This window comes from Spermophilus citellus (genome assembly GCF_964194105.1).
Source record: "Spermophilus citellus genome assembly, chromosome: 3".
NCBI lineage: Eukaryota > Metazoa > Chordata > Mammalia > Rodentia > Sciuridae > Spermophilus > Spermophilus citellus.
Genome location: NC_138184.1, coordinates 98,477,403 through 98,488,450, shown reverse-complemented (window position 1 = coordinate 98,488,450; position 11,048 = coordinate 98,477,403).

The window sequence follows — 11,048 nt, the reverse complement described above, 5'->3', positions numbered from 1 at the left end:
CCAGCTCAGCAGCTGCTCAGATTACAAAAACAGAAGAGATGGGCTCACCTATCAGGCCTCCCCAAGTCTTCAGCAATGGGCTTCCTGCCTTTTTTCTGAGGTGATTCTGTCACCTTTGGGAGTGCTATGGGACCAGGAGTGAGAATTCTGGAACTTTCCCAAGGCTGACCATGGGCCTCTTTCTAGGATTCTATTTGTCTTAACTTATTGATCACCTAGTCTTTTGAATCACTGGACAGTGACATAAAAAAAAAAAATCATGTCCTTGTATATAATTATAAACACAGTTGTCAAATGTAGGCAGTAACTATTACATTAGCCTCATTTTCCAGATGAGTCTCTGGGGCATGATCTCTCAAATATTTGGCCCAGTTCCTTGGTTGCAAAGTGTGGAGCTGGACGTGAACCCAAGCGGCTTGGCGGGAGATTGCTGCATCTCTTGGTGATGGCAATTCCCAGGGAGGGTAGGCGCTATTCCTGGCTCCTGGTCTTGCAGAGATTTTTATTTGCCTTCCCAGCTCTGACACCATTTCTCCCGGCGGAGCTTTGCCTCTGGACTGGGCTCTCCAAAGCAATAGAGAAAATGTTATTTACTTGTCCTTTCAAATTGTCTGAAGTTGTCCATTACTCAGGAGGCTCCCTGGGGCCACCTGTAGCCCCTCTCCAAAGCTCTTCGTCTCTGAATAATTGAGAAAACACCACTTTCTCTCCCTTGGTTATAGCAGCTTAAGAAGGGAGGAGCTGAGCTCTTGTGGGTAGGTCTGGTGATTCCAGAACCTTCTTACTTCTTCCCAGCCCATTCTGACCAGAGAGGTGGCACAGTGGTGTGGGCAGCTCCCCTTTCCCGTGCTCTCATCCACCAACCATAGGCCACCACGTCATTGGCTTTCTAGCAGGACTTTCTAAGCTAGGCTCCATCTGCTGCTGGGCTGTGACCAAAGGATTACAGTTTTCCACTTTTGTCAAAGCAAGTATTTTTGACACTGGGAAAATTCAATCTCACCTACTTGAACAAGCATAACTAATAGGCTCCAAATGGCTATAGGTTTAGTGTCATAATTGTTAACACCCAAATTTTCTCTATCTATAAAAATGCGAGAAACATTTATAGAAAACCTGCTGCTCCCTGTGTCTTGGAGCATAACTGTCTGTCATTATGCACCTTTTGGAATGCCTTGAGTTCCAAGCAGCTCTCTATTGTCTTATCCAGTGGCAAACCCTGGCTCTTTGGGCCTCTGGCATCCCTTTTTAAATACAAAGGGGGAAAATAACAAGCTTTTTCTCAGATGTTGCTTTAATTAACTTATGCAGCTTGTCCTATGGAATTTACCATGTAGGATGCCCCTCTTTTTAACACGTCAATGTTTGGGGACTAGATCTAGAAAGCTTGTCTTCAAGAGGAACTTGTCTTCTTTTCCCCTGGAGAGTCTCTTGATTCACTGGACCGTGGCATTAAAAAAAAGTCTTCATATTTAATCATAAATAAAATTACAACATATTTTCAAGACAGTGTTACTGCAGTAATTAACGGTCTTGGGAAGCCTCGCCTAGCTGCCCATGGCTGGGGACATAGATGGCAGAGCGTGGGAGCAGATTCTGTCAAACAATTATTCATGGGTCAAACTGGGAAGCACATAGAATTCTTTAAGCATTTTTCAGCCACTGTTAAGTACAAAAGAGGTATAATTTTAAACATCACTTGTAGATATTGTAAAATTAACATCATAGAGATTTAATGAGTCAGAAGCTTGTGCAAAGTCTTAGCAGAAGCCTCTGCTCGTTCTACCTCATGCGGGCATGTGCGACTAGCATGTCTCTCACGCCAGCATGGGATGCTTGGAGCATAGTCACAAAATAACCATATGCAAAGAATTCCCAGTAAACATGTATGAGTGGCTTATAAAAAATAGAAGATTATTTGCTAGAGTCTGTGCTTTTTACATCTCTGGGGGATTCTCTTAAACAAGTAATTAGTCTAATCATTAATTGTTAATTAGGACAGTCTTTTTGCAAATCCTTTTGGTCTGTCTGGAGAATGGCTGTGAACCACCTGTTGGCTTATTTTTGTCCTCTGACACTTGGAAGCTTAAGGAAATAGTAGAGCCTTTTCCTGAGAGGAGTACACATCTTCTGCTGAAATGGCAGAATTTATGCAACAGCTTTATAATCAACATATCTTATTAACCAAACCAAACCTGGAAATTACCACTGATGGGCATGAAAGAGAAATTGCCTCAGAAAAACTTCATGTCAACATTGTCAACATCCCAGAAACAAAGAATGATGATTTCCATTTCCCTGCATGTAGCAATCCATCTGTCAAATGATCACCATGATGATTCCAGAAAAGACAAAACCTGCTCAGGTGCACACCGAGGGATAAAACCAATGGGTATTTTGGAAAGTCACAAAACAGAAATGCCTCCTTTAAAAGACAAGGTGCAGCTGTTGTGGAAAATTCAAATAATGAAAATTCAGAGTGCAAGAGGAAGAGAAAACTCAGGGTGCCTGTAACAAAGTAAAATTATTTATGCAAGAATAACCTACGTTGTCTGAAACACAGTGAGGGATTCCAGATTAAGGAGGTGGTAAAACCACCCATGGCTTATAATCAGGGAGTCTCTCAAACACTGCTGGCTGAGAGCAGCTCATCGGGGGCTCTGGTGAGCCTTTGGCAGGTCAGAGAAGCAGAGTATGAGGAAGCAAGGGGAGGTGTAAGTGCCAAGCAAGCAGATGGGGTGCATCAATGTCCTGTGACTCCATGTGGCCAAGGGCCATTAAGAGAAGCTCAGCCACCCTCTTACCTTCCAGCCCTTAGCACTCTCCTGAGTTTTATTGTACTAAAAAGACAAGAAGTTCTTCCTCTTTCTAAGGTTTGTGGAATTACCGTGTGGGAGCTGGGTAAAAATCATCAGGTGTGGGTTTGTGTTCTGTTGGCCCCGCAGTGTCACCACTGGGATGGAAACTGAGGTGGAGAAAACGAATGCATTTTCAGTTGGCCCAGAGCAGTGGTCTGACTTCAGATGTTTCGCCTCCCAGGGGACCTTGGCAATACCTGGAAGTACCTTTCATGGGGTGAGGGTGAGGCGGATGCTATCCATCTTACAGTACACCAACCGCTTCCCCATGGACCCCCATCCCCCAAAGGAGGAGTTACTGGCCCCAGATGTCCTGAGAAACTCTAGTCTAGAGAATGAAGGCAGATCATGGTGCTTTTCCAAACCAGAGATGTTGGCCAGAGCCAGCTTGGATGAGCCCAGGGAGCAGCAGCTATTCAAATGCCATTATTCCACTTGACCTTGTCAAAAGGTCTTCTTGATTTTTCTCCACTTGGACCCTGGACAGCTGGTAAAGGTGCTATGGAAATCCATTTCTGAAATCAAAGAACTAAGGAAAACAGGGCGAGTCACTCAAAGGACAGTGAGCAGGTGCCCTCCCCTGGGCAGCACTGAAGGAGGAGGCAGCCAGAATTACCTGGGGCTGGGGACCCAGTGGAGGAAGGAAGGGTAGTCTGCTTCTGTTGCCACGACAACCAGGTGGTGCAGGATGGGAGCTCAGGGTTGCCACGTGACAAGGTCTCACCAGAACTGCTTCTAGAGGTCGTGTTTGACTCTTCACAGTGAAGAGGTGGAGGCCCCTCAGCAGCAGGCAGGGTGACATAACTGGTCCTTAGCTTCAGCAGGACAGTATCGCCCAAGCAGGGAGCCCCTGCCAGTTGATATGCTCCGATTGTTTCCAGCTAATTAGGACCAGACTTGAATCCATCCCTTGTTCTTTTTTTCCTGCAAAAGTCAATTTAAAGCAAATAAGAACTGTACTGTGCAAAATCTACCCCGATGCTGGAGAAGAAGATCTAAATGGACTTCTTGAGGCCCCTTCTTGGAAGTCAGGGATCTTTATCCCCTTAAATGTGTTCAGAATTTTAGTGGCTGAGTTGATCAATTATTGATTGGAAAAACCAATTTGCTCCCTACAACAGGAAGATGAAATCCCTTTCTTCACTACAGTCTTGGGCTAATCCTGAAGTAGGTTCTAGACTCCCTCCCTCCAGAGGAAACCAAGCCTATGGCTCCTTATCTCGCAGGGTGGGCAGTGACATTACACAGACACAGGACCACAACTGTGGCACGAGGTGGGCACTTTCCATGGCCCAGGGTGTGGCTTGAGAGTCCAGGTGTATGCATGGGGTGGCAGCAGTCCTAGGTGAGAGCCAGACTTTAAACTCACAGCTACGTGAAACTTGAGAAAAGACCAGAAGAGAAAACTCTGGAAGTCCTTCTTTTCTGGGGTGAATGGCATGTTTGGCAAGCCACAGAGATGTAAAAGGCTTATTTCCACTTTCTGCATGGCTTGCTAGGACCACAGCGAGGGCCAAGCCTTTGGAGAAGATGACTTACTTCAACGTCATCCAACAAGGTGGGCTCCTTTCATCTGGACTTGATGTGACGGACATGAGGTTTTTTTCTCCATCCCAGTAATACTTCCATTCTTCATCCTCCGCATAGACACACCATGAATGGCTCTTAAATTAGAGGTTTTCCTGTACATACTAGGGAATGCGTGGATTCACTGGATGAGGCCTGGAGTCGAAGCATCTTTGAATAAAAGCATGTGGGTGGCAGGGGCTGGGGGTGGTGGCTTCAGGCTGACACTGCTACTGGAGGAGTTTACAGCAACTGTGACCCACCAGGAGTCACCTGGAGCAGGCAAACCTCGGGTCTACTATTTCTGACCTCGCCTAGCCCTGTGTCTGTGTCTTAGCTGGGTTCTTAAAAGATTGACTCTCATGGAGGATCTTGTCATTTGACACCTTATTTGCTTTGGGCACCTTCTTCCTGGTCTTTGCATAACTGATTCCTGGCTGTCACTTCTGTTCAGCTCAGGTGCTCGGTGTCCTGAGGCCTCCCCAAGAGTATCCCCAACCCCCATGAGCCCACTACTCTGATCTCAGCTTCTCATTATGCAACACTTTCTGAAATAACCTTGTGATGTTTAATTTTACAAAAAAAATAACATATTTCTACATATTATATATATTTACATGCTATACTCTAGATCCTGTGTTAATGTATACTCTATGGCATATGTGAATATAAACACGTTTTGTGCTATACCCATTATTGTGTGTATACACGTATATATTGTGTGTATACATTTGATGGATGAATAAATCTTCACATTAAGCATCACTGGTTGTTTAAAAAAAAAAAAAGCAGATAGAGCTGAATTTTCATTCTTGCCAAACAGTAACTTTCATTATACCAGAGGGATTGAACCTGAGTCATATCTAATTTCCAGAATCACCTGCCTGATTGTGAAAAATACCAAAGTCAGAGAAATGGCAGGTTCCAGCTGAGGAGTATCCTACAAGCCAAAGGTCTCAGGGTTTTTCGACAGATAGATTTAAGAACATTAAAGTGATGAAGAAGAAATTCTTGATTAAAAGTGGAATAAAGGTATTTTTGTCCTGTGTTTCATGAAAAGTAGGCAGGATGTCACTATTTTGAATAGATATATATAATGAGTGCTATAGTTGCAAAAAAAGAAAAGATTCAAGGAAGTAGTTCATAAATCTCAAGATAGTAATGGCTTTATTTTTGTGGAAATTGTGCAAATGAATGGGGCTGATGGGGTGACTGGAAAAATTCTAGTAGCTTGACCTTGCTGGAGCTCATTTAATAATAACTTGTTGAACCCCAAATGAGACTTGTGTTTGCTTCTGTATCTGCTTTTGCTAAAAAGTAAAACAATTACAAGTTGTCAAAGAGAAAACCATAGAATATTACACGGAAAACTGCAAATGATTTTTAGAGATATTAAATAAATGAAAAGATATGAAACCATGTTCATAGATAGAAAGTCCCAACCTATTATGAAATGAATTATTCTAAAATTTATCTCTGTACTCACAATAAATATTCCAGGGTACTTTTATTTCATAGTAATAAACAAGCTGATTAAGAAGCTTACATAGAAATATATACTTTGTATGTGTATGTGTGTGTGTGTGTGTGTGTGTGCGCGCGCGTGCACACACACACACACACACATGCATTGGGCACCAATCCCAGGGCCTTGTACACACTCACCAAATACTCTGCCACTGAGCTACACCCAACACCAAAATGTTGTAGAACTAGAGTAACCTAAACAATATCAAGGAAGAAAAAAATTGGAAGCGAGCTGATGTTGAGATAAACAGGGTAACAATCCAACCTGCTGTGTATGGTAAAAATCAAATGGAGAAATGACACTGGATTGAGCGTCTTGGAATAGACCCACAACAACATGGTCAATTTAAAAGAAAAGTGGCATGGAAGCCATTTGGTGCAGAAAGGAGGCATATTATCACAAAATGGTACTAGAATCACAGTATCCATAGGGCTGATATGAAGGGCAACCATACTGCATGTCTCATTTACCAAAATATTAATTTGAGATGATGCAAGAGATAAAGGTAAAATATGAAACTAGAATAAAGTTCCTAGAGCAAACTATGCGGGTTCTCTCTGAAATTCCGGGGCTAGCAAAGAGGTTCTACCAGCACACAAAATCAGTAACTATAAAAGAAAAAAATACATTGAATTTCATAAAACCTTTAAATATTCTGCTCCATGAAGTACATTATTATGCAAATAAGCAGGCACGGCACTGATGTGGAGAATTTATTTGCAAGGCATATACCTAACAAAGGGATTCTATTCAGACACAAATTAACTTTTTTAACCCAATAACAAAATATTAACCATCCAATGTTTAGAAAAAAAATGTTGCCCAAAAGAAAGATATAAAATTGTAGGAAACAGAAGAAAATGTTTCAACATTATTCATTAGAAAAAAATCTGTACTGAAAATATGAAATGGCAATGCACACCCACCGGAGTGAATAAGATGAGAATAGATAGAATCAGAACGCTGGTGAGGTGTCTAGTACCTGAAACCAGGGATAACAGGGCATCCCTGGTTTGAAAAAAGCCCTGAACAGTTTCTTACAATATTAAATATACAATGAGTTTCTGATCCTATAATTGTATTCCCAGGTATTTACCCCTCAAAAAATGAAAGCACGTTTATTGGAAGACCTATGCAAGAATGTTCAGATCAGCTACATCTGTAACACCCCAAGAAAGAAGAGCCCAAGGAATCATGACAGTATCAAGTAATAAACAACCATGGCATAGAACGAACATGGAGTATACTGCTAAACATTAAGGAAACAGACGGGCTGCTGATAAGATGTATCAGTTATCTCCTGCTGAATAACAAATGACCCCAGATATTTTGCAACATTCGAGTGACTTCTAAGAATAACCACAAAATAAATGGTTCCTTTCATGGCCCAGGGATTTGGAAGAATCTCTCCCTGCTTGTCACACACAAGGCTACTGGGTTATCATTGTCAACCCAGGCTGCAGTCACTGAAGTTGGATCTAGAGCTGAAGAATATACTTCCAAACTGGCAACATGGTGGGAGGCCCCAGTTCCTCCCCAGGGGGATGTTGGTGCATGCTCACCCCAAAGCAGTTGGCTCTCCCCAGAAACAGCAACCCCAGAGAGCCAGGCAGAAAGGGGAGGCTTTTGGAGACCTGTTCACAAGACTCATGCAGTGTTGCTACTGTTGAGCACCAGCAGATGGCCAATTGCGACTCCCTCGTGATAGACAGGAATCAGCTGCTATTAGAGGAAGAGAATCCTGTGCAAGTATCTGCTGGCATAGTTTCACCTTGCTGGGTGTGACAATAGCCATGGTGGGATAAGGTGTGAGTTAGACCCACACCCTTCCAACATTCACTGAACACTACGAAAAGGTCCCTGTCTCTCACTATACAATTATATCCTCCAATTCTCAAATGGAAAGGTAACATCAGGAGGAACTTATCTTTCCTTGTACCTGCCCTAGAAACAGGCCAGCTTTGTGGAGAGGGGAGTCCAATGACCACTGCAGGCAAGGTGGGTGGTGACAGCCTAAGAGAATGGGTTTAATGCAGGAGGAGCAGGGCCAGATGCCGGCATGGATTCCTTTCCTGCCACTGCAGGGTGTCCATGGTTGAGGTGTTGGCAGGCTTATGTGCCAGGCATGGGGAAATCTGTGGCTTTGGTACCCTTGGTTTCACATGGGGCCAGCTGGGACAGGGGTGGCCAGACCCAGTTCCTGGATTGCTACATCTGGCTGCAAATGGCTTCATGCCCCTTTTTCCATGTGCCACAGCAGTACTATTTTCATGTGCCTAGACAGAGAAGAATTGCATGACCCTTTCTTAGCAAAGCTGGTCTCCTCCCTCCTGGCCCCACTGAGGGTCCTCCCTGGTTGCCAGGCTCCTGTGCTGGTTCCGAGTAGAACATTCCACTGGCATCCTCACAGTCTGTTGTGACTCACAGAGGCCTGGCACCCAGAGGTGGGCCTGTGGGGGGCTTTGGGTCTAAACGTTGCCCTCCTGGTTCATCCCAGGGAAACAGGAAGGAATTGGGTTGGGTTAGCGGGGACTTGAGCCAAGTTTCTGGCTTTCCTTGGGAGACAGCTGTAGGTGATGGTATGATTGTTTTTATACTAAGAGGTAAATATGATTTAAGATGTGAAAAAGAGGTAGTCCAACGATTTTCTGCCTGGGTGAAGAACACTGTGAGATTGACACCATCTTATTTATCATGGCCACAGAAGTGCAAGGAGACCTCGGATTGCCTGCACAGAGCCTCTGGATTTCAAGAAGTCAGAAGCTCCACGAGGTCCCTCCAGAGAGTTAGACTTCTGTTCAAGGTGCTCTTACGTCTTACATTCAAAGTGTGATCCAGTCATTAAAGGATTAAGAAAAATAGAGCTCTCTAATTCCGAGTATGTAGATCCTTAAATCCATTAAAAGTGGCAAGAGGCAGGAAGGAAAACAAGGACAGGATCCCCAGGAAAGGGTTGCATGGGAACACTTTCATTTAGGGAAATCCCAGAGTGAGCCTAAGAGCTGAAGGATAGGGGAGCCCCCAAGGGCCCGATTGAGCAGAAGGGGGACTCCTCACCACTCCCGCGCTCCCAGGAAAGAACCCTGCTTCCCGAAGGGTTAGCGTCCCTTGTGGAAACCTTGCTTCAGTGACAGGTTTGCCCCCTGTCTTTCAGCAGGTAAAACTGAGACCAGGGTAAAAGACAGGTAGCTGATGACCAAAGAAAAGGGAATGGTAGATAACATTCCCCACCACTCAACACGAGCAATCACACTGAGCATGGCTCTCTTCCTGCTTCTGATCACTTCTGGTCATGTAGGAATAGAAGAAAGGAAACCTAAAATCTATAAATGGATAAGACACCCCCACTCCCCTGAGCACCAGCTCTGTGGGTTTCCTCCCCTCAGGAGTTCTCTGTCCCGCACCTCTTCTGTTTCTTAAATAAAATTTACCTTTTTCTCTTGCCTCGGCATGCCTTGGGTGTTTAATCCTCAACACCAGGGAAATGAGGACCTGATTCTCATTTTTAAGACCAGTATCAATGCGGAGCCTGGGTTGCAACTAAGAACTGAATACAAAGAGTGGATCAGAAAATGTCCAGTAGCTGGATAATCAGTCAAGTGCAGCTTTGGAAAAGCCAATTTCTGTTGCTAAGGTGAACATTTGATTAAAAACAGTGGAAGCAGAAAGGATACTTGCAGATGGACACTAGCCATTGGATGCTGGGACAGGATGCTGTCCTGGCCCGGCTGCATTGCCCCCTCTTTATGCTTTCTCTGAAAAAAGCAAGCAATTTCCCTAAGGCCACTCTGTCCCTCTCCTGGCTAACATCAACAGGATGTGCTACCTTCCTTGCCAAAACCTCCTGTTTTCTGCAGGGCTATCCCCAGGGCCTCCATGCCCATGAGAAGAACCCAAGTTACCCCGAAGTGGGGCTTTTATGAGTTTACACAGGTCAATGACTCCAGGACTCAGAAGGCAGGATGACTAAAAGCAAAGACCACTGACCCTAAAATTTGATGCAGTCCTGCTGTCAACCAAAAGAGGTTGTACCTGGGTGGGACTCTCTGGAAACTTCCCTCAGACCCTCAATACAACTAGGAAAACTAGGGGCCACGTGGTCACCTTCCTTTCTGAGAGGATCCACTCTCACCCTTGAGAGAAACTTTGATAGACTTTTACTAAGTTTTAAATCTTGCCTAAATTTTTTTCATGCAAGAGCACAATAATCGATAACAAAAATCAATGTTCTGTAACAGAATGATAGGAAATTGTATTACATTTTCTATTATGTTATATTATTATATATTAATAGATATATTATTATATGTTAATAGATAGACATCTATGTACATGTACATTCAGATATATCTATGTGTACATTATATTGTTATAGTTTGCTTGAAACAAAACACTTAGATTTCCCAATAAAATATCTAACCCAAGGTATAATTTTATAATCAGAAAAGTTCTGTTTTGAAAATGAGATGCAAAGTTTACTAGAAAATTTGGGGATGCTAGCCTCTGCCAGCAGCATGTGTGAAACCCCCGGAAATCCACCTAATGCAGAGACTGGCCAGGATTGAATGGAGGAGACACTGCCCAAAGCACCTGAAAACTTCAGCATGTTGATATCGAGCTGAAACCAAAAGCTAAAGGGCTGGAGGAGGAGTGGGGGGAACAGACAGCAGAACCAAACTAGGAACAATCTCCCTTAAGGAAACCAGATTGTTGCCCATAAGAACAAATAAGGAAAATAATTGAGAAAATAAGTTGTTACTTCTGTCCCCTGGAGAAGGCTCAGGGACTTAAAGGGACAAAAAGCTAGGCAGGCACAAGGGAGCCCAGTGGGGTTCCAATGTAAGCTTGGGCTAGATGTCTTCCTGCCCCACCATTCCATGGTGGGTCTGGGCAGAGAGCTGGGGCATCTCTTGAAATCAAACCCGAGGAAGGATGTCAAGCAGGGTAGGATCACTCAGCATTTAATCTGGATTGGGTTCCTTTCTTTTTACCCAAATTCACTAGCAAAAAATATATCAGCTTTTATGAGAATCCTTTGTAGACATACTACTTAATGTTTTCTCCTTTTATTTCAGATGGGAAGTGGGGTATAATGG